At 44.7% G+C, this 24087-nt stretch overlaps 1 pseudogene; it reads right to left on the bottom strand.

Moving 5' to 3' along the window:
• Positions 1-888: 888 nt before the first annotated feature.
• LOC123430867 overlaps positions 889-24087 on the bottom strand; it is a 101682-nt pseudogene continuing 78483 nt past the window's right edge.

Genomic DNA, 24087 nt, shown 5'->3' on the forward strand with positions numbered 1-24087 from the left:
AAAATACTGTAAAAAATAGTTGAAATACAATGGTAGCTTTAAATCTAAAGAAAAAAGTAGATGAAACATGTCATGACAACTTTATTGTAAATAGTATGGCAACTTCAGTTTAAACATGTGGTAACTTGTTGCCAAAAAAACTCGTCGAAACATATAATATGGGATCTAGTTGTAAAGATCTCGTCGAGACGGATTTAATGGTGAAAACGAATTTTTAGTTGGATTTTTTATTTAAGAGATAAAATATTTTTAAGTCTACAAAATCTAAAAAAAAAATCGTTGATGTCATATGTTCAATGTGAGAAGATGAATGGTTATAAAGACGAGTGGACCAAGTTGCCTCACGCCACATGTGTGGATGTTATCATTTAGGTTTTTTATTCATTATCATACACTTTCTGTCAAGGAAATAAATCGCGGGCGAAACTGCAGCAGTCGTGGCGCTATCGCTGTTGGAAATCTTCCCCGCGATTTGATTTCTTCAGGAAATGGCGGGCAATCGCGCCGAGATTGCGACTTCCCTTCCTTATTTTGCTGCCGCTAGCACGATTTATTCCCCTTGCTTTCTGCTATCAAAGTACTTTGGCTCCCTGCACACCAGCCAGCCTTCCCTGTACAAAGTATTGACACAAAATGCTCTGCCACCGACGCATAAGCTTTTGCCGCAAAAAAAGAGATAAATAGCAAGACATATGAAAGAGTACTATCACGAAGGGTATCGACCATGCATGATCTCATATACAACGTGTACCAACTTAGTCACCCTTGTTTGCAATATACCGTGTCTGATCAACTAATCAGAATACATCAAAGGTATAGAAGTCTTAATCTGCAAAACTTTAATTTATCTTCAAAACTGCAACAATGAGATCACATATATGATCCAGGCTAGAACTTTATCCCCACGCATTGTGATGACCCCCAATGCTCGCTCTGCATCCCGGTAAACTGGACCTGCTTTCTGCACATCGTGCAATAGGTGGATTGGCACACCCAGCAGAAAATATACTTATCGTCGCCCTGGATGCATGCAAACATTTGTTAGAACTTAGTGTTGAAATTTGGAGGTGGGCTTTAGGCCCATTAGAGAATTTCAGAAAAATCTCCAAGGGCCCATGTAGGTGGCATGACAAGGTGGTGGGAGTTTAGTCCCACCCCGCTAGTGGAGGAGAGTTTGGACCCCTTTATAAGGGTCTCTCTTCCACATGCTATTGGAGAGTGAGAAGAGAAGGTGCTCTCGCGCACTCCTCCTCCGCCGCCTGCCCCGCCGCGGGTTGCGGGAATGAGCCGAGCCGAGCTCATATCTATGCGCATATTTTTGCCGGTCAGGAACGGAGAATACGTAACGGACAAGGAACGACGAGAATCAGATCACATCTGCCTCACGCATTCGTTCCTTGACTGCTGCTGCCGTCGGCGACTCCGTCCCGTTTACCGCGTACACGGTCGACGGGAGAGCAGGCCTCCGAAACCTCGCCTCTCCGGTTCCTGTACGGGAGAGGGGCGATTAGGTTTTTGGGGAGCGATCACGCGACTGCTCGTCTACGTCCGCGTCGCCCTCGTCATCGCCATGTCTTCACCAAGCGAAGCTGATCGTCTCCGCGAGGAAGCCGAGAAGAAGACGGCAGAGGATACTGCCGCCGCCGCCGCTGCTGCTGCTACGGCCAACTGGCCGATTGGAGGGTATGACTCGTTTATCCTCATGTTCGTATTTATCCTAGCAGTACTACTTGTTTGCATAGATGTATCCACTATATGCGTAGTATGTGCTAGGTTAGCTCAAGATCAGTATGTCATTAGTCTAGTCAATGCCATGCTAGTTATTATTCTATGGATTAATGTACTCAGAAAATTGCCTATTTACTCAACAATCCAAAAACCTAATGTCTGTAGGAATTTTTCGAGTAATGGTTTTGCTGCTGCACTGAAACCGGATAAGTTTACCGGTACTTTTTTCAAGCGTTGGCAAACGAGAACCACCTTATGGCTCACGGCTATGAACGTGTTCTGGGTAGCCGGTGTCACTCCTACGGAAACTATCACTCCTGAACAGGAGAAGATGTTTAAGGAGGCCACCGTCCTATTCCTTGGAGCAGTCATTAGCGTGATCGGAGATAAGCTGGTTGATGCATATTTACATATGCATGTTGCCAAGGACTTGTGGGAGGCGCTCGAATCTAAATTCGGGGCCACCGATGCTGGGAGTGAGATGTATGTTATGGAGCAGTTCCACGATTACAAGATGGTTGACAACCGTTCTGTATTGGAACAAGCTCATGAGATAATATGCATAGCTAAGGAACTTGAGGTTCTTAAGTGCAATTTGCCGGGCAAGTTTGTCGCGGGCTGTATAATTGCTAAGCTCCCTAATTCCTGGAGGAACTTTGCTACTACTCTGAAACATCAGAGGCGTGAGTTCTCAGTAGAGGACATCATCGGCCATCTGAGTGTTGAGCAGAACTCGAGAGCAAAGGACTCCAATGGAAAAGCGGTGGAAAGCTCTTCTGCTGCCAATATGGTACATCAGAGGAACTTCAATTCTCACAAGCCCAAGGGAAAGAACTCTGTCCAACAGAATACCGACTTCAAGAAGAAGGGGAAGAAGCCCTTCAAGAAGAATAAGAAGGGAGATGGCTGCTATACTTGTGGTTCAGAGGAACATTGGGCGAACAAATGCCCAAACAAGTACAAGAAGCCGGCGCAGGACTCCAAGTCTGCAAACATGATTGTGGGCAACAATGAAAGTGGTGCATCTGGGTACGGTAATTTACTTACTCTATTTACAGTTTGTCAGTCCACCGATTGGTGGGTGGACACGGGTGCAAATATTCATGTGTGTGCTGACTTGTCATTGTTTTCTTCTTATCAGGCCACCAGTCGCGGGTCCGTATTGATGGGGAATGGCGCGAGTGCTTCTGTTCTTGGTGTTGGCACGGTCGATCTGAAGTTTACTTCGGGAAGGATCGTGCAGCTGAAGAACGTGCAGCATGTCCCCGCCATCAAGAAGAATCTCGTTAGTGGCTCCCTTCTGTGTAGAGAAGGGTTTAAGTTGGTGTTCGAGTCTAATAAAGTAGTAGTTACAAAATATGGACTTTTCGTTGGAAAAGGTTATGAATGCGGAGGTCTGTTCCGCCTTTCTCTAGCAGATTTTTGTAATAAAGTCGTGAACAATATTCATTCGAGTGTTAATGAATCTGAAGTTTGGCATTCACGTCTTTGTCACATAAGTTTCGGTGTTATGTCGTGGCTAGCAAAACTGAATTTAATCCCAACTTTCACTTTAGCCAAAGGTTCTAAGTGCCACTCGTGTGTGCAAGCAAAGCAACCTCGCAAGCCTCACAAGGCTGCAGAGGAGAGACACTTGGCACCATTAGAACTCATACATTCTGATCTTTGTGAGATGAATGGTGTGTTGACTAAAGGTGGAAAGAAATACTTCATGACATTGATAGATGATTCCACTAGATTTTGCTATGTGTATCTGTTAAATACTAAAGATGAGGCTCTACACTACTTTAAAATCTATAAGGCAGAAGTTGAGAATCAACTTGAAAAGAAAATTAAACGAGTCCGGTCTGATCGTGGTGGAGAGTACTTCTCAAACGAATTTGATTCATTTTGTGCGGAACACGGCATTATTCATGAGAGGACGCCTCCCTATTCACCCCAGTCAAACGGGGTTGCCGAGCGAAAAAACCGTACTCTAACTGATTTGGTTAACGCCATGTTAGATACATCGGGTTTATCCAAGACATGGTGGGGGGAGGCTATATTGACCGCGTGTCATGTCCTGAATAAAGTTCCTACAAAAGATAATGAGGTCACTCCCTACGAGGAGTGGTCGAAGAGAAGGACGACACTCTCGTACTTACGTACTTGGGGCTGCTTGGCGAAAGTCAATGTACCGATCCCCAAGAAGCGTAAGCTTGGACCAAAGACTGTGGATTGCGTTAATTTGGGATACGCTAAGAATAGCGTAGGCTATAGATTTCTAGTAGTGAAATCTGAGGTACCTGACGTGAAGGTCGGTACAATAATGGAGTCGAGGGATGCTACATTCTTTGAGGATATATTTCCCATGAGAGATATGCAAAGCACTTCTAGACAGGAATCTGAGATAACTCCTGAGCCTGCCATCCCTATGGAATATTATGAACAAACACATGATGAAAATCCTGAGGAGGATGACGAGGAAGCCCGTGGTAGGGGCAAGAGACAAAGGACTGCAAAGACCTTTGGTGATGATTTCTTCGTATACCTCGTGGATGATAATACCACTTCTATTTCAGAAGCGTATGCTTCTCCAGATGCTGATTACTGGAAAGCTGCGGTCCGTAGCGAGATGGATTCCATCATGGCTAACGGGACATGGGAAATCACTGATCGTCCCTATGGTTGCAAACCATTGGGATGCAAGTGGGTGTTCAAAAAGAAGCTTAGGCCCGATGGTACGATTGAAAAGTACAAGGCTAGGCTTGTGGCCAAGGGCTATGCCCAGAAAGAAGAGGAAGATTTCTTCGATACTTATTCACCTGTGGCTAGACTGACCACCATTAGAGTACTACTCTCATTGGCGGCCTCTCATGGTCTTCTCGTTCATCAAATGGACGTTAAGACGGCTTTCCTGAATGGAGAGCTAAATGAGGAAATCTATATGCAACAGCCAGATGGCTTTGTGATAGAAGGTCAGGAAGGAAAGGTGTGTAAGTTGCTGAAATCTTTATATGGTCTGAGACAAGCACCTAAGCAATGGCATGAGAAGTTTAATACAACTCTGACATCTGTTGGCTTCGTTGTTAATGAAGCTGACAAATGTGTATACCATCGCCATGGTGGGGGCGAAGGAGTTATATTGTGCTTGTATGTTGATGACATACTGATATTTGGAACCAACCTCAAAGTAATTGAGGAGGTTAAGTCTTTTCTGTCTCAAAACTTTGAGATGAAGGACCTTGGGGTGGCTGATGTTATCTTGAACATCAAGCTGTTGAGAGATGATGAGGGTGGGATTACACTTCTGCAATCCCACTATGTTGAGAAGATTTTGAGTCGCTTTGGATATTCAGACTGCAAGATCTCTCAAACACCATATGATCCTAGTGTGCTTATTAGAAAGTTTAAAGGCACAGCTATAGATCAATTGAGATTCTCTCAAATTATCGGTTCACTTATGTACCTAGCTAGCGCAACGAGGCCTGACATCGCGTTTGCTGTGAGCAAACTTAGCCGGTTTGTTGCAAACCCAGGCAATGTTCATTGGCGTGCCGTTGAAAGAATTATGCGCTACTTGAAAGGTACTGTCAACCACGGGCTTCACTATACGGGATTCCCATCGGTTCTTGAAGGGTATAGTGATGCGAATTGGATCTCTGATGCTGATGAGATGAAGGCCACTACTGGGCATATGTTTACTCTTGGGGGTGGTGCTGTTTCCTGGAAGTCTTGCAAGCAAACGATCTTAACAAGATCGATAATGGGAGCAGAATTAACAGCATTAGACACATCTGGTGTCGAAGCAGAATTTCTTCGAGATCTTTTGATGGACTTACCTGTGGTTGAGAAGCCGGTTCCGGCTATCCTTATGAACTGCGATAATCAGACGGTTATTGTTAAAGTGAAGAGTTCAAAGGACAATATGAAGTCCAACAAACATATAAGAATGAGATTGAAGTCTGTCAGACGTTTGAGAAACTCCGGAGTGATAGCGTTGGATTATATCCAAACGGCTAAGAATCTGGCAGATCCCTTTACTAAAGGGCTATCACGTGTTGTGATAGATAGTGCATCGAGGGAGATGGGTATGAGACCCACATGAGTTGCCATGGTAGTAACCCAACCTATATGATCGGAGATCCCGTGAAGTAGGACCTGGGAAAACAAGCCAGTGGTGAACTGAGGAGAGTAACTTTACTAACCCACTCCGTTGGAGATGCAATACTCTCGGATACTGTATGGTAGGATGACTACTGTCTTAATGTGTTCTAAAGCTTATATGTAAGCAAGATTCTGTCCTACAGAGCGATCTTTGGAGGAACACACATATATGAGCTTGACTGCTGGTCACAGTCTATGAGGTTTGGGTGATCTCTAGTAAACTCATGAATAGGCGAGGAGTGTGACTAATATGCTCCACCCGAGGGGTCACCTTCGGCAGTCTAGTACTAGTAAGACTTGTGGTGAAGCTCTTTTACGCCAAGCTAACAATTCAAGGCATAGTCCATTGTTCAGTTGTAAAGGAGTGTAGCTACTTGTTCTAGGTGAAGCTCAACCTTAATAGGTCTTCACTGAAATGCTGGTATATTAAAACAGTGATTGGAACGAGGGAACACGATGTGCCCTTGAGATCTGGTGGGGGATTGTTGAAATTTGGAGGTGGGCTTTAGGCCCATTAGAGAATTTCAGAAAAATCTCCAAGGGCCCATGTAGGTGGCATGACAAGGTGGTGGGAGTTTAGTCCCACCCCGCTAGTGGAGGAGAGTTTGGACCCCTTTATAAGGGTCTCTCTTCCACATGCTATTGGAGAGTGAGAAGAGAAGGTGCCCTCGCGCACTCCTCCTCCGCCGCCCGCCTCGCCACGCCACGCCTCGTCACGACGCGCCGCGGGTTGCGGGAATGAGCCGAGCCGAGCTCATATCTGATCGTGGCTGTTACCGACTCGGACGTGGGCTTGGCCCATGTTAGACATAATCACGATTAGGCAACTGAGTCCGGCACGGACTCGTAGCTTTAGCCGAGTCGGTCATGTATTGGTAGGATAGTAGTACTATATATACCTGTACGTGGCTCCCCTGTAAACAATCAAGATCGAAAGATCAAAGCAATAATATTTGCAGGAGCGACACGCTCCTGTTGCCATAACTCGGCGACCCGGCGTATAGTATTTCACGTGTGAGAGACGGATCGTAGTGGTGCTGCTAGCTAGCTAGTGTACGCGTCCAGAATCCATCCAGCTCCTTGCCTCCTTGCTTATTACCACTGCTACGTATACATCCTCTACGGAAAGTACTCGTACGAGGCGTGTCGTACGGGATCAGTGCTAACAATTGGTATCAGAGCTTGGTTTATTGGCGTGATCTTCGGAAAGCAATCGAAGGATCATGTCAAACCCCGGCAAGGAGATCGTTGTGGCGGGAGCTAGAGCACCGATGCCGATGGTTGGGGGTCGCAATTCCCCCGGCTGGATCGAGAGGACTACGCACTATGGGCGATGAACATGGAGGTCGCGATGGAGGGAGCGGAATTCTGGGAAGCTGTCGATCCCGGCGGCGCCGAGTACGCGAAGGGCGCAGCAAAGTATCGGACGGATCGTCAGGCGTTAACGGCGATCTACTCCGCCATGCCGAAGGATGTGCTGCAACACCTCGTCGGAAAGAAAACGGCGAAGGAGGCATGGGAGACCATCAAGATCCTGCACCAGGGTCATGACCGTGTCAAGGAAGCACACCTTCAGTCCCTCATGAGAAGCTACGAGTGCCTGAAGATGGAGGAAAGTGAGACGGTTGATCAGTTTGCCTCCCGTCTCAAGACCCTCGTCAACGGCATACGCGGCTATGGTTCAACTCTAGAAGAAGTTGCGATCGTCCGACGATTTTTGCGCGCCGCGCCGGCACGCTACATCCAAATCGTCACATCGATCGAGCAATGTCTTGACCTGAACACTCTCACGGTCGAGGATCTCGTCGGAAGGTTCAAGGCCCACGACGAGAGAATTCGCCTCAGCTTCGGCGATTCGAAGGAGAGTGAGCATCTCATGCTTACAATGGCGCAATGGATGGCCCTGTCGAAAGTAAAGCAAGGTGGATCCACAAGCGGTAGTAAAGCAAAGGAGAAGCAAAGCCCGGCGAAAAAGGACCTCGCTGGACAGGAAGAAAAGGCTAGAAAACCAAGGAGAAATTTGACATAAAAAAAGTAAGGTGTCACAATTGTGGAATCCTCGGTCATTTCAAGTCTGATTGCAAGAGTCCACCGAAGGAAAAAGCTCTCATGGCCAAGGGAGGCGATGATAGCGATATGATGCTCATGGTCGAAGTATGCGAGCTTATGGACGAGGATGGTCCAGCTCCGAAGGCACCGGCTACCGAGGTTGTCACGCTCGACGAAGAGAAGGTTTACCTTCATGACAAGAAGAGGGTGAACACGGCGAGGCACGTGTGGTACCTCGACACGGGAGCAAGCAACCACATGACCGGTGACAAGGACCAGTTTTCTGAGCTAAATCTCTCGGTTGGAGGCACGGTTCGATTCGGTGACGGGCGGACCGTTGACATCACAGGGCGAGGTACTGTCCTGTTTGAGCTGAAGAATGGCGGTCACAAGGTACTCACAGATGTGTACTATATTCCCAAGCTAAAGAGCAACATCATAAGTCTTGGCCAGCTCGAGGAGCGTGGTTGCAAGATTGTGCTCGAAGATGGCTATCTATGGGGGTATGACCGTCAGAGGATGCTGATCATGAAGGTGCAGAGGTCGCCAAACAGACTCTATGTCCTCAACTTGGATCATGTGGATCCAGTATGTCTCTTGTCAAGCATGGAGGACTCGGCATGGAAGTGGCACGCGCGCTACGGTCATCTAAATTTCCAGGCTCTTCGGCAACTTGGACAAAAGGAGATGGTACGTGGCCTACCGTGCATTGATCATGTTGAGCAAGTGTGCGACGGTTGCCTTGTTGGGAAACAAAGGCGGGCCTCGTTCCCGAGAGAGGGAAACTTTAGAGCAAGTAAAGCTCTTGAGTTGGTCCATGGAGACTTGTGCGGACCCATTACACCGGCTACCCCAGCTGGAAACAAATACTTCTTACTCATCGTCGACGACTTCAGCAGATACATGTGGATTGTGTTGTTGAAGACGAAGGACCAAGCTTTGCAAGCCTTCAGGAAAGTAAAGATGGCGGCCGAGGTAGAATCCGAAGCCAAGCTGAAGGCCCTCCGTACCGATCGGGGGGGTGAGTTCAAGTCTCGTGAATTCACAGAATTTTGCGAAGCACATGGGATCAAGCGGTATCTTACGGCGCCATATTCACCGCAGCAAAACGGTGTTGTGGAACGGAGGAATCAAACCGTGGTGGCGATGGCACGAAGCATGATGAAGAGCAAAGGGGTCCCGGGCAAGTTTTGGGGTGAGGCGGTCAATACAGCCGTTTATTTGCTGAACCGGGCTCCAACCAAGAGTGTGGTTGGGATGACGCCGTACGAAGCATGGTACGGACATAAGCCCGCGGTTGATCATCTTCATACTTTCGGGTGTGTGGCGCATGTGAAGACGGTGGCCGGGCATACAAGTAAGTTGGCCGATCGGAGTACTCCAATGATATTGGTTGGCTATGAAGCAGGCTCGAAGGCGTACCGTGCGTGCAACCCCTCTACCAATAAGGTGGTTGTGACTCGTGACGTGGCCTTTGAAGAAGCAAGGTCATGGAATTGGAACTCTACCGAGCCGGTATACCCGATCTCTGATGAAATCTTTCACGTTGTTTACAACGAATACGAGCATGCCGATAATCAACCGGAGACTACAACGACGCCGAGTGATTCTCTGGACAACGGAGCGCAGCCGAACGCGCCAGATAAAGCAGGGATAGAGGCGCGCGAAGGCACGCAGCAGGACGCGGCAGACGAGGCATACGATGGCTCGTGCAACACACCAAGCAATGCTCGAAGCGCTCGACCAAGTGATTGCGTACCACAGGGGAGCAGCCTGGGAGCTGCGTCTGGAAGAGAACCTGGATCGCCAGAAAACAGGAGTTTGGCAACTCCACAAGATGAAAATTCCTCGTCTTCGACAGAACAGGAGACAAGGGAACGTCCGCCGACACCAGTTCGTCTTCGACCAGTGGTGGATTTATATCCGGAGGAAGCACTTCGTACTATTAATCCTGTCAAAGTTATAAGAAGAGGACGACAATGTTTGCTTAGCGTCGAGGAACCGACGAAATTTGAAGAAGCAAATACTGAGGAGTGTTGGCGTCATGCTATGGATGAAGAGTTGGGATCAATACGAGACAACAAAGTATGGGAGCTCGCTGATCTTCCCAACGGTCACAAATCCATAGGGCTCAAGTGGGTGTACAAAGTCAAGAAGGATGCTGAAGGAAACTTGGTCAAGCATAAAGCTCGGCTCGTAGCTAAAGGATTCGTGCAAGAGCAAGGTGTGGACTTCGAGGAAGTGTTCGCTCCAGTCACAAGGATGGAATCGGTGAGGCTAGTTATAGCTCTCGCGGCTCAAGAATCTTGGCGGCTACATCACATGGATGTAAAATCCGCATTTTTGAACGGGGAGTTGGAAGAAGAAGTATACGTGAAGCAACCACCGGGGTACATCAAAGAAGGAGAAGAACACAAGGTGTTGAAGCTACATAAGGCATTGTACGGGCTACATCAAGCTCCTCGGGCATGGAACATCAAGCTTGATCGTACATTGATTTCTCTTGGTTTTGAGAAAAGTCCACTCGAGCATGCTATGTACAAGCGAGGTAAAGGCAAGGATCGTCTCTTAGTGGGCATCTATGTTGATGATCTCTTGATAACTGGAGCAGACGAAGAGGAGATTGCAAGATTCAAGCTACAAATGAAGGAGCTATTCAAGATGAGTGATCTAGGGCTCTTGACATACTACCTCGGGATCGAGGTACAACAAAAGCCGAACAGGATCACAATATGTCAAGAGGCATATGCAAAGAAGATACTTGAAAGTTGTAGCATGGAGGATTGCAAACCAACTTATGCTCCAATGGAGCCTCGGCTTAAACTTAGCAAAAGGAGTGAAGCCCCTGCGGTTGATGCAACGGATTATAGAAGTGTGGTCGGAAGCCTAAGGTATCTTGTGAATACACGACCGGACTTGGCCTATTCCGTTGGCATAGTGAGTCGCTTCATGGAAGCACCCACGACTGAACATTGGGCAGCTGTCAAACATATACTCAGGTACATCAAAGGGACAACAAACTTCGATTGTGTCTATTTGAGAGAGAAAAAGAAGGAGATGGTGGAGCTACTTGGCTTCAGTGATAGCGACCTGGCAGGAGATGTGGATGACCGTAAAAGTACCTCGGGTCTGGCATATTTCTTGGGCAGGAGCATAGTAACTTGGCTATCACAAAAGCAGAAGGTGGTCGCATTATCATCCTGCGAAGCAGAGTATATAGCAGCTGCAACCGCAGCGGGTCAAGGTGTGTGGCTAGAAAGGCTACTCGGTGACCTCACAGATAAAGAACCTGAAAGAGTGGTGCTCAATGTTGACAACAAGTCTGCGATTGCCCTGTGCAAGAATCCAGTGCATCATGACAGGAGTAAGCACATTGATATAAGGTATCACTACATACGACAGTGTGTGGAAGAAGGCAAGATTGAAATCAACTACGTTTGCACCGACGACCAGCTTGCAGATATCCTGACTAAGTCTTTGGGACGACAGAAGTTTACAGAGATGCGGAGAAGGATCGGCGTCCAAGCTGTAAAGTGAGGACATCGTGTTTAGGGGGGTGATTGTTAGACATAATCACGATTAGGCAACTGAGTCCGGCACGGACTCGTAGCTTTAGCCGAGTCGGTCATGTATTGGTAGGATAATAGTACTATATATACCTGTACGTGGCTCCCCTGTAAACAATCAAGATCGAAAGATCAAAGCAATAATATTCGCAGGAGCGACACGCTCCTGTTGCCATAACTCGGCGACCCGGCGTATAGTATTTCACGTGTGAGAGACGGATCGTAGTGGTGCTGCTAGCTAGCTAGTGTACGCGTCCAGAATCCATCCAGCTCCTTGCCTCCTTGCTTATTACCACTGCTACGTATACATCCTCTACGGAAAGTACTCGTACGAGGCGTGTCGTACGGGATCAGTGCTAACAGCCCACGTCTCTCCACCCAGCCGCCTTTATAAGCACGCGATCGCCTACCCTAGCCGACACGAGAATCAGATCACATCTGCCTCACGCCTTCGTTCCTTGACTGCTGCTGCCGTCGGCGACTCCGCCCCGTTTACCGCGTACACGGTCGACGGGAGAGCAGGCCTCCGAAACCTCGCCTCTCCGGTTCCTGTACGGGAGAGGGGCGATTAGGTTTTTGGGGAGCGATCACGCGACTGCTCGCCTCCGTCCGTCTGCTTCGTCTACGTCCGCGTCACCCTCGTCATCGCCATGTCTTCACCAAGCGAAGCTGATCGTCTCCGCGAGGAAGCCGAGAAGAAGACGGCAGAGGATACTGCCGCTGCTGCTGTTACGGCCAACTGGCCGATTGGAGGGTATGACTCGTTTATCCTCATGTTCGTATTTATCCTAGCAGTACTACTTGTTTGCATAGATGTATCCACTATATGCGTAGTATGTGCTAGGTTAGCTCAAGATCAGTATGTCATTAGTCTAGTCAATGCCATGCTAGTTATTATTCTGTGGATTAATGTACTCGGAAAATTGCCTATTTACTCAACACTTCGAAGCAATAGAGGCAAACTAGTGCTCATTCATGCGATCTTAGGGACTGAAAAAGATAGGGCCTCGTTGCCTTGTAAATCTTTTGACGACATTTTGGGCATTTCACGGTGCTGCCTACCGGCTGGCTTTGAGCCCGCATGCGGTTTCCGGTTTCGAGCTGTTCGAGGCGCTTCCGCCAGTCGGTCGTGTCCTTTTCTTTCTCCGCAAAGAGGTCGCAGTTCCTAGTGCAGTTCGTCACAAATCATACACGCATAATGATAAGTAAGGCTGAGACACTGGAACATCACTTTTCTTTAATTTAAAACACCATGGATGTATCAGACGACTGGCCTACCTGAAATGGGCATAGCCAGCGATGATAGCCTTACCACAGAGGAAGCAGAATGCCTGACCGCAGCTGATGCACACCACCTTGTTGCACCCTTCAGTTTTGCTGATGGTCATTCTGCATTTTGGGCACGACCTAGCGTCGTTGTAAAGCTCCTTGATGCTCATCAGTTCCTCCACCATCTCTCCTGCGCTCATCTTGCCTGCCGCCTGCCGGCATAAAATGGAGGACAACAAGTGGGAGATATTCAGTAACCTTTAAATTTTATCCAGCGGCCAATTAGACGGGTGGGGCAGTGATGCGATAGGAAGATGCCAAAAGCATACGAGACTCTTGAAAGATCTATGATAGAATGCAAATCAAATGTATATTTGAAGGACTTACCAATGAACTCCAAGTTGTTTTGTAGCAGCAATGCAAGTTTGGAACACAAATAATCTTAGTCTCAGTCACCATCCAACCCCACAACATTTTACTAATATTTTAGCCATATTAAGTGAAAAATGAGTCAAAGTTGTACACTAGATACTGTAAAAGGTAAAAAAAATGACTTATATTTTAGGAAAGAGGGAGTAAGAGATGCATTTCTACCTGTCGCTGCCGGATCTTTTCTTCTAGAGTTAGACACTGCTTCCCTGGATGGCGTGAATCCTTGCACAACGAGCAGAAGACGAAGCAACATTTTGGGCATTGCGCATTGTTATCCTCATCTTCCAAGCAACCGATTGCACATCTTGGACAATGACACTAGTGGGGACGGGGCCTTTAGCCCCGGCCCGTAAGGGGCTTTAGTCCCGGGGCGGGACTAAAGGCCTAACCTTTAGTCCCGGCCCTGTTACAAGCCGGGACTAAAGGTGCTCCACGTGGGCGCCTCGTAGCGCCCCAGGAGCAGGCCCTTTAGTCCCGGTTCGTTACACGGACCGGGACTAAAAAGTTTCAGATTTTGTTTATTTTTGGGTTTTTTTAAATGAAATTATTTTTGGATTTTAGGGTTTTAGGGTTTAGGTGTTTGGGAGATTAACGTGATGCCTCGTTTGGTATTCGGGAATTAGTTTTCATATAATTTAAATAGAAATAATTATGCATATATATATATAAGATTAACTTATCTTGCAAGCGAGCATATATATACAATTATATGGAGATCTGAATTATCGGGACTAGAGCCCGTCTATTCGATTATATGGACGAACATCAGTAATGGCCCCTAGCTACACTAAATCATCCTTTGTCATCTATAGCTTCCGTCCTCAGAAAGGTCGCAAGCTCCTCTGCAACAGCAATCGCGCGTTGCTCTGGTTGGACCTTCGTCCTCATGGCCGTGTACTATATAAGAAGAAGAGATGAATATGAATATCAATCATGATAACAAAGAATGACGGGTAAAAATAGAGATGTGAATGTTCATTGCTTACGTCGAATCTGTGATCCTTGTGCTCAGAGGTAAACGTGCGAATGGTCTCGCAAACATAGTATCCGCATAGATGCGTTCTCCGTGGCTGCTGGTCGCACTTTACGAGAATAGAATATATATAATCAAAATAATAATCTAGCATCATAAATGTATTGAAAATAGAAGTATATCATACTACTACTTACCTGAGCCGCTCTAAAGGTCAGCTTCTCAGGCTCGATACCGGGAGTCACACACTTGAACCGCTTACAAACCCTGCCCGACAAGGATAATGATTTGCTAAGTTTTTCATTAATTGATATATCAGAAAATCATCGAAAGAGACCGATAGAGCGCAAGAATGATTGAAATTACCCTTGGAGCATGTCCTGCAGGCTTTGGAACTGTTCCAAGGGTCTCGATAATGGGTCGAAGGCATCAACTCTTCCCTTATCAATTTGAATGTCCAACAGAATCCAATGAAAGCTGCACATGTATATATATATATGTGTGTGTGTCAGTAACTTATCAATTACACTTATAAGTGAATGGACACAACAGAGTAAAGGCCCTCACCTGAAGTTGTATGGAAACAGTATGTGGTCACAGAAATTTTGATCCGTTAGAAACCTTAGAAGGTTTTCCTCCGTCTCCTTGGGTTTATCAGTTAGCGTCACTATATGTATTTTATCTGGTTCAATAAACCCAATATTTAGGATGCTCTTACTTTTACAATCCAGAATCTTCATTATGCATAATAGAGTACAAGTTATATATAGAAAATGAATTAAAATAACTAAACAAGTTATATGTAGACAACGAATTGAAAAACTTACAGACAATAACAACTCATAAGCGATTTGTCGAGGGCGTCGCCATTGTACATCTGGAAGAGTTCATCAAAGTCGATATGGATTTCTTCGGGGCAGCCGTAGTACTCCCGTGGGACACTCACCACGATCATCGTTCTCCCATTCTTTGATTCACTTAAGTACCATGTATGCAAGTAACACATATTTGTTGGGAGATCATCTTTGCTGACCAAAGGCGCTCCCATGATAAACTGTGGCTTAGGGGCTACCACAGCCTTGGGTAACCTGTCGTCTTGGGAAGCCAGAATGTCTTCAACCGAGATACCCCATTCAGCCGCCCACTTCTTTGCTAATTCGAAATCTTGCTCCTGCACCGGAGGGGGGACATTCTCGGTTAACACCTTGAGGGGTGGGATTGACTGTTTGGCATGTTGTCCAAGCTGAGGAACGTTTGATTTTTTCTTGCTTGTAGTTGAACTTGGTTTGCTCCCACTTGCACTTGCACGTGATCTGCTCTTTTTCACTTCCTTCTGCAATGTACGTGTATAGTCACCAGGCTTATGGTGTAAGTCGTACTGTGACGGAAGGGTCGTGAAGTATTTTGCAAATGCTATTTGCTTCTCGGTGTATTCCGGGCGGGGCTCGGGTTCCTTCTTTTTCATCTGCGCATCATGATGTTCCTTTTCTATCCTGACGTTTTCCTTGGGGGTACGATCATAAGGTCTGATAGGAAGATTAGCATGAGGTACCTTTGGGAGGGGCGACCGTTTGCGCTTTGGGGGGCTCCGTCGCTTAGAAATCGTCGGCGGAGCATTCTTGCTGGCACGCTTCCGCTTGGTATCCGGAGCGGGCGGCGGCGGAGACGGACGACCCAAGTCCGGCGGCGGTGATCGAGATGGACTCGTGTTGTGCTGGCCGACGTCATGTGGAGGGCTTGGAGGTAATGGAGGTGTAGGTGACCTGCGACGACTCGGAGGCGGTGTTGTCCTTGGGGCTGAGCCTGGAAGCTTGATGTAGTTCTTGTCCCATAGGATGACTCCACCCAGTACTTCTCCGAGTGTCCTCTCATCTTCGGGTCCATTTATGTCGAGCTCCATATCATGAAACCCCGCCATGATTTCATCCACCCCGACTTTAGCAAAGCCAGCTGGAATCTCACGGCCATGCCAGCGTGCATCAGGGCCAGAAGGTAAAGCTTGTCCGACGGCCACCTTCATGGATATGTTCTTGAATTTCTGATGGAGTTCACATGATGTTGACTCCTTGATTCCATCCACGGGGTAGCCGGAACCGCCCTCTATCATTCTTCGTGCATCGTCGGGCGGGGCCTCAGATTCAGCCACGCTGCTTTTCCGCTTAGATGGGGCGCCGGTAATATCAAATGCAGGATCTTCCTGGCGCGCTACTCCTCTAAGCTCATCAATCTGCTTCTGTTGCTCGTTAATCCTGGCAAGCAACTGGTTGAACTTGTCATTCTCCTCATCCTGCTGCCGCTTCTTTGCTCTCTCTCGGCTTCTGTAAGTGTCTTGGTCTCTGGCAAACCCAAGCCACCACGGGTAAGAAGGACCGAAGCCTCGCGTTCGTCCTCCATGTTCGTCATTGCCGAGGACCAGTGTGAGCAAATCTTTCTCTCTATCTGCAGTGAACTTTCTTTTTCCCTCCTTAATTTATTTCACTATCCTTTTCCAATTCTCCCTGGGTATCCTAAGACCGTCACTGCAGATGAGGTCCCCTGTTTCTTCGTCGTACGAACCACCATGCGCAAGGAACCAATTTCTTGCTCTCAATTCCCACTCATCACGGAGTGGTTCAGGTACGATGCCTTTATCTAGCAGATCTTGCTCTTTCTTATCCCACTTTGGGATGGCAGTCTCATAGCCCCCTGGCCCCATCTTGTGGTGATATTTCTTCTTGTTGGCATTTATCTTGTTCTTTTCTGATAATGCCTGGGCATCTTCTGACTCTTTGTACTCTTGAAATGCCTTCCAGTGATTTGCCTGCTTGGCTAGATACCCCTTGAATACTGGCACTTTCTTTGTCTTCAGATAGTTTTTCCATAGCTTCTTCTTCCAGCTACGGAACAGTTCGGCCATCTTCTTTAGAGTCCACTGCTTGACTTTGGCCCTCAGTTTATCTGCGGCGTCTTCATTCTCACATTCTGGCAGGTTGAAATGTGACATGAGATCATTCCAAAGATTATCTTTGTACCGTTCGGCGACATAGTCACTATCGGCTGCCCCTTTGCGCTTGTTCCACTCCCGAACGCTGATCGGGATGTGATCCCTAACGAGAACTCCGCATTGCTTCTTGAATGTGTCAGCATCATTCTTAGGAAGCTTGGGTTCGCCCGTAGGCAATATCACCTCAAAGGTGTAATGCGTCCGTGCATCCAACTTTCTAGTCGGGCCTCGTTTCGTAGCTTTGCTCGATGTGGAGGCCTAAGAGGGAGAAACATTCGTCAAATGAATGTATATGTATACAATATAGAGCTATCTCCAATATTTTTCACATATTACAAGTGATTGTCGAACTTCATATGTATACCTTGCCGGACTTTATTATTTCTTCACCGGCTTCTCCACCGGCTTCTCCATCAGTGGAGCTATCACCTTCTCCGTCATTGGACCTATCTCCTGCCCCATCGGCTTCATATTCGTGTCGGTCGACCTCCATTCCATATCCGGAGGGGTTTAGATATGACGACGGAGATTCAGCTGGTTCAACGTCGGGGCCGTCTTTGATTATATCTTTGAGAAGTTCTTCCTCTTCGAGGTTCCTGATATGTGGATCCATAGTTCTGCAAAAAACGGACATTTGATTAACTAATAAACTAACAAATTATATAAGAGGGGTTGGAAACTTCAAAGTGTCGTTTTATATAGGAGGACCTTTAGTCCCAGGTCTTGGCTAGAACCTAAACTCTAAAATATGTCTAACGGATTCTCTTAACCTTTGTACCAAAAAAGAATTATTCTATCAGGAACTCCGTTCCAAAACAACTTTAGTCCTGGGTCGTGGCTCCACCCGGGACTCCTAGATTTCTGCATAGTATTCAAAGTAGGAGTACTTTTCCAATTTGAGCATTCAATAAGCAAAACCAAATCGTAAAATAAAGTAGTATTCAAATTAGCATGCATTCAATTATAAGCAAATACATCATCTCTTTTGTCCGTACATCGTCGAATATTATCACTAATACTCCTCGAATACTATCATACATATAGCATCACTGATACATCTAGAACCGTAGCGCCCGACGGTTATCGGCGCGGGCGGTGGACACCCAAAGAGAAGGAACCATCACAGGATCATAGCTCCAGTGAGATCCCCGAAGAACCTGCCAGGTATACTCGAACCTGCCCTCCAACGCAACCATGTAGCGACGGACGTGCTCATCCTCCTCGCTGACACGGTGACGTACCACCTCCGCGGTGTCCGGAAGCCTCGGCACCCTCACTGGCCCACGCGACCGCCACCAAACAAGGATCGGGTCAACGACGGGCTAGCTCCTCACCAACCTACGCCCCCCGGAAGGTAGCACCTCCCAATACCAGCCGGGCGGAGCCCAGTCCCGGACAGGGCCCCTCTGATCAAGCAGGTGTCCTCCGCCGAGTCGACGACGAGGATGCGGGATAGGCATCGTAAAATGAACTAAAAAAATAAACTAGTTCTATTATTTTTCTTGCTAAAAATAAACTATTAAGACTTAAGCATATACAATAGCAAAATTAAACTATTAACACTTAAGCATATACAGTAGCAAAATTAAGCAATAATCTAAGAAACACTATTAACGCTTAAGCATATACACTATACAATAGCAAAATTAAATGACAAAAAAACATTTCTTCTTCTTGTAACCCTAAACTATTTTTTCCTCTTCTTCTATTTCTCCTCTTCTTCTACTTCTTCTTCTACTTCTACTTCTCCTCTTCTTCTACTACTTCTCCTCTTCTCTTCTTCTACTTCTCCTCTCCTCCTCTTCTAATTTTTTCTCTTCTTCTACTTCTCCTCTTCTTCTATTTTTCCTCTTCTTCTCCTCTCCTCCTCTTCTTATTCTCCTTTTTCTTCTTTTCTTCTCCTCCTCTTCTTATTTTCCTTTTTCCTAATTCTAAATATTACTAACCCTAATAATCTAGCAGAAAACTAATAACAATAGGAATTAAATGACAAAAAAAATCTTTTTCTTCCTTTCTTCTCCTTTTTCTTCCTTTCTTCTCCTTTTTCTTCCTTTCTTCCCTTTTTCTTCTTTTCTTCTCCTTTTTCTTCTTTTCTTCTCCTTCTCCTTTTTCTTCCTTTCTTCTCCTTTTTCTTCCTTTCTTCTCCTTTTTCTTCTTTTCTTCTCCTTTTTCTTCTTTTCTTCTACTGGCCGGAGTGTTGGGGAGGAGGGGGCGGGGGGCTTACCGGCCGGAGGTGTCGACGGCGCACGGCGAGGAGGACGGCGGCGTGCGGCGAGGAGGGCGGCGAGCGGCGAGGAGGACGGCGACGGCGAGGAGGACGACGGCGACGGCGAGGAGGACGGCAGGCGGCGGCGAGGAGGACGGCGGGCAGCCTGACGACGTCGTCGAGGTCGGTGTGCCGCGCCGGGCAGGAGAACGAGAGGAAGAAGAAGAGAAACGAACGATTTGGGTTGGAATTTTTCTAACTCCCGCTTATATAGGTGGATCTTTAGTCCCGGTTCGTGGCTCGAACTGGGACTAAAGACCCCCTTTAGTCCCGGGTGGAGCCACGACCCGGGACTAAAGGCCTCTTTTCGGGCAGACCAGAAGGCAGGAAGCAGGGGCCTTTAGTCCCGGCGCGGGGCTCCAACCGGGACTAACGGGGGTCTTTAGTACCGGTGCGTGGCTCCACCCGGGACTAAAGCCCCTCCTCGGCTGCACGATAAGTTTAGTCCCACCTCGCCCAGCGAGGGGGACTAACACTTGTTTATAAGCCCCGTCGCAGCTTCTTCATCGAGCTCCTCTCTAAAGCACGCTTACGGGCCTAAACTTACTGAAAATTGAAACTATATTCGAAATTATGGAGAAAATCCAACCTGAATTCAAAGTGAGTTTACTTTGAATTTAGGTTGAATTTTCTCTATAAATTCTCATATAGTTTCAATTTTTTTCTATTTTCAAAATTAATAATTTTGACTATCCAAACTATTATCTATTTTGTTATTTTCAATTAAAAACTATGTTTATTAAAAATTCTTTTTGCATATTTGAGAATTTGACAAAACTACGATAATGAAAAGTGTTTGAAATTGAATAAATAATTCAAAACTATTTACTATTTTCAAAAGTAATTATTTTGACTATCCAAAATATTAACTATTTTGTTATTTTCAATTAAAATCTATGTTTATTAAAATTCTTTTTGCGTATTTGAGAATTTGACAAAACTATGATAATGAAAAGTGTTTGAAATTGAATAAATAATTCAAAACCATTTTCTATTTTCAAAATTAATTATTTTGACTATCCAAACTATTAACTATTTCGTTATTTTCAATTAAAAACTATGTTTATTAAAATCCTTTTTGCATATTTAAGAATTTGACAAAACTATGATAATGAAAAGTGTTTGAAATTGAATAAATAATGCAAAAATATTTTCTATTTCCAAAAGTAATTATTTTGACTATCCAAACTATTAACTTATTTTTTTTTGAGCTAGTTGACCCTGAAATTGAAAAGCACTACAAATGAACTCTGAAAATGTTGAAAGTTGGCATGCTATCATCATTTCACCCACATAGCATGTGTTAAAAAGTTGAGAGGGCTACGACAAAAACTAGATGCACTTCATGTATAAAACGGACAATCTCTCTCGAAGTATCAGCGTTTCGAACGAGAACTCATCTCTTACAAAGGGTTTCATTTTTTTGAACTTATTTGAACTCCATACTTTTTGTGTGTTCAAAATGCACCATTCAAAGGCACATCACAAAATTTCAACAATTTCTGGCTTCACTTGGTATTCTTCGTGCATTTACTTATTTTTTTTGAGCTAGTTGACCCTGAAATTGAAAATCACTACAAATGAACTCTGAAAATGTTGAAATTTGGCATGATATCATCATTTCACCCACATAGCATGTGTTAAAAAGTTGAGAGGGCTACGACAAAAACTGGATGCACTTCGTGTACAAAACGGACAATCTCTCTCGAAGTATCAGCGTTTCGAACGAGAACTCATCTCTTACAAAGGGATTTCATTTTTTTGAACTTATTTGAACTCCATACTTTTTGTGTGTTAAAATGCACCATTCAAAGGCACATCACAAAATTTCAACAATTTCTGTCTTCATTTGGTATTCTTCGTGCATTTACTTTTTTTTTTGAGCTAGTTGACCCTGAAATTGAAAAGCACTACAAATGAACTATGAAAATGTTGAAAGTTGGCATGCTATCATCATTTCACCCACATAGCATGTTTTAAAAAGTTGAGAGGGCTACGACAAAACTGGATGCACTTCGTGTACAAAACGGACAATCTCTCTCGAAGTATCAGCGTTTCAAACGAGAACTCATCTCTTACAAAGGGATTTCATTTTTTTGAACTTATTTGAACTCCATACTTTTTGCGTGTTCAAATTGCACAAATTCAAAGGCACATCACAAAATTTCAACAATTTCTGACTTCATTTGGTATTCTTCGTGCATTTACTTATTTTTTTGAGCTAGTTGACCCTAAAATTGAAAAGCACTACAAATGAACTCTGAAAATGTTGAAATTTGGCATGCTATCATCATTTCACCCACATAGCATGTGTTAAAAAGTTGAGAGGGCTACGACAAAAACTGGATGCACTTCGTGTACAAAACGGACAATCTCTCTCGAAGTATCAGCGTTTCGAACGAGAACTCATCTCTTACAAAGGGATTTCATTTTTTTGAACTTATTTGAACTCCATACTTTTTGCGTGTTCAAAATGCACCATTCAAAGGCACATCACCAAATTTCAACAATTTCTGTCTTCATTTGGTATTCTTCGTGCATTTACTAATTTTTTTGAGCTAGTTGACCCTGAAATTGAAAAGCACTACAAATGAACTCTGAAAATGTTGAAAGTTGGCATGCTATCATCATTTCACCCACATAGCATGTGTTAAAAAGTTGAGAGGGCTACGACAAAACTGGATGCACTTCGTGTACAAAACGGACAATCTCTCTCGAAGTATCAGCGTTTCGAACGAGAACTCATCTCTTACAAAGGGATTTCATTTTTTTGAACTTATTTGAACTCCATACTTTTTGCGTGTTCAAATTGCACATATTCAAAGGCACATCACAAAATTTCAACAATTTCTGACTTCATTTGGTATTCTTCGTGCATTTATTTATTTGTTTTGAGCTAGTTGACCCTGAAATTGAAAATCACTACAAATGAACTCTGAAAATGTTGAAATTTGGCATGATATCATCATTTCACCCACATAGCATGTGTTAAATAGTTGAGAGGGCTACGACAAAAACTGGATGCACTTCGTGTACAAAACGGACAATCTCTCTCGAAGTATGAGCGTTTCGAACGAGAACTCATCTCTTACAAAGGGATTTCATTTTTTTGAACTTATTTGAACTCCATACTTTTTGTGTGTTAAAATGCACCATTCAAAGGCACATCACAAAATTTCAACAATTTCTGTCTTCATTTGGTATTCTTCGTGCATTTACTTATTTTTTTTGAGCTAGTTGACCCTGAAATTGAAAAGCACTACAAATGAACTCTGAAAATGTTGAAAGTTGGCATGCTATCATCATTTCACCCACATAGCATGTTTTAAAAAGTTGAGAGGGCTACGACAAAACTGGATGCACTTCGTGTACAAAACGGACAATCTCTCTCGAAGTATCAGCGTTTCGAACGAGAACTCATCTCTTACAAAGGGATTTCATTTTTTTGAACTTATTTGAACTCCATACTTTTTGCGTGTTCAAATTGCACAAATTCAAAGGCACATCACAAAATTTCAACAATTTCTGACTTCATTTGGTATTCTTCGTGCATTTACTTATTTTTTTGAGCTAGTTGACCCTGAAATTGAAAAGCACTACAAATGAACTCTGAAAATGTTGAAATTTGGCATGCTATCATCATTTCACCCACATAGCATGTGTTAAAAAGTTGAGAGGGCTACGACAAAAACTGGATGCACTTCGTGTACAAAACGGACAATCTCTCTCGAAGTATCAGCGTTTCGAACGAGAACTCATCTCTTACAAAGGGATTTCATTTTTTTGAACTTATTTGAACTCCATACTTTTTGTGTGTTCAAAATGCACCATTCAAAGGCACATCACAAAATTTCAACAATTTCTGTCTTCATTTGGTATTCTTCGTGCATTTACTAATTTTTTTGAGCTAGTTGACCCTCAAATTGAAAAGCACTGCAAATGAACTCTGAAAATGTTGAAAGTTGGCATGCTATCATCATTTCACCCACATAGCATGTGTTAAAAAGTTGAGAGGGCTACGACAAAACTGGATGCACTTCGTGTACAAAATGGACAATCTCTCTCGAAGTATCAGCGTTTCGAACGAGAACTCATCTCTTACAAAGGGATTTCATTTTTTTGAACTTATTTGAACTCCATACTTTTTGCGTGTTCAAATTGCACAAATTCAAAGGCACATCACAAAATTTCAACAATTTCTGACTTCATTTGGTATTCTTCGTGCATTTACTTATTTTTTTGAGCTAGTTGACCCTGAAATTGAAAAGCACTACAAATGAACTCTGAAAATGTTGAAATTTGGCATGCTATCATCATTTCACCCACATAGCATGTGTTAAAAATTTGAGAGGGCTACGACAAAAACTGGATGCACTTCGTGTACAAAACGGACAATCTCTCTCGAAGTATCAGCGTTTCGAACGAGAACTCATCTCTTACAAAGGGATTTCATTTTTTTGAACTTATTTGAACTCCATACTTTTTGTGTGTTCAAAATGCACCATTCAAAGGCACATCACAAAATTTCAACAATTTCTGACTTCATTTGGTATTCTTCGTGCATTTACTTATTTTTTTAGCTAGTTGACCCTGAAATTGAAAAGCACTACAAATGAACTCTAAAAATGTTGAAAGTTGGCATGCTATCATCATTTCACCCAAATAGCATGTGTTA

Source organism: Hordeum vulgare, chromosome 2H (genome assembly GCF_904849725.1).
Source record: "Hordeum vulgare subsp. vulgare chromosome 2H, MorexV3_pseudomolecules_assembly, whole genome shotgun sequence".
Lineage (NCBI taxonomy): Eukaryota > Viridiplantae > Streptophyta > Magnoliopsida > Poales > Poaceae > Hordeum > Hordeum vulgare.